At 28.4% G+C, this 918-nt stretch overlaps 1 protein-coding gene across 3 annotated transcripts in view; it reads left to right on the top strand.

The window, feature by feature from the left end:
• LOC106467158 (protein ced-11-like) overlaps positions 1-918 on the top strand; it is a 51,628-nt gene that overhangs the window by 25,870 nt on the left and 24,840 nt on the right. The gene's annotated exons all lie outside the window — the stretch shown is intronic.

Here is a 918-nt window from a genome sequence, read left to right on the forward strand (position 1 = left end):
CAATAAGTTTGGTATCAAACTGTAGATTATAATTCAAATGTTAATAATATACATTACTCAGTTTCTTAATTTAAAAGTTAATATTAAAAAATACAGATAAACATCAATTTGTGTGTGTCACGTGTTTGTTGAATGCAGCACTGGTTCAAATTAGATGTTTGTGAAGTCAAAATACTAAGTCTAAAGTTTTTGTATGAATTAGAAACTCAAATTACCGATATTGACAAACTAGAATATAAAATAAGAATGACTTATCTTTTCAATTTGGTAAGATATTGCTCATGTAATAAATCAAAAACAGTGGCACCCCACCCACCTCTTTCCATTTTTGGAAATGCTCCCTTATATACACGTACTTCTATGTATGACATGAATAACCAATAGAAAGCTCAGAATGTCCCCCTAGTGGCTTTCTTGGCCATTTTAAATTCTTAGGATGCCATCTCTTTCTTTTTAATCAAGATTTGAAGGAGGTAGGTTGTGTCTTTAGTCTGCTCGAAATTTCATATCTTTTAAGACTAAACTACAGTTTAGTTACTAAGCTTGATAAATTATAGTGGAATTCTAAGGTATTGATGTAGTAATTTATGATTTTTTAGTTATTCAAATCTATATATAAAACCTAGAAACAATTATTTCGTTTCATATCTTCCACGTGCAAAATTTTTAAAGACTTAGCAACAAAGGTAGAAACTAGAAGAGATAATTGTTTGCTTTATTTCTTTATTTACTGTTTTATGTTTTAAGAAAAATGAGATTAAGAACTTGTTTGTAAATAGCATTAATCTATATACATGTAATATATAATAATTGAATTGTGACTGTATTTTACAAAGTACTAGTCTTCTAAACCACAGCCAAGACGGGTTACTTTGTAAAGACCAAAGGTCAGTTTTATGTTATTGGATACAGTAATTT

Source organism: Limulus polyphemus, unplaced genomic scaffold, assembly GCF_000517525.1.
Source record: "Limulus polyphemus unplaced genomic scaffold, Limulus_polyphemus-2.1.2 Scaffold2510, whole genome shotgun sequence".
NCBI lineage: Eukaryota > Metazoa > Arthropoda > Merostomata > Xiphosura > Limulidae > Limulus > Limulus polyphemus.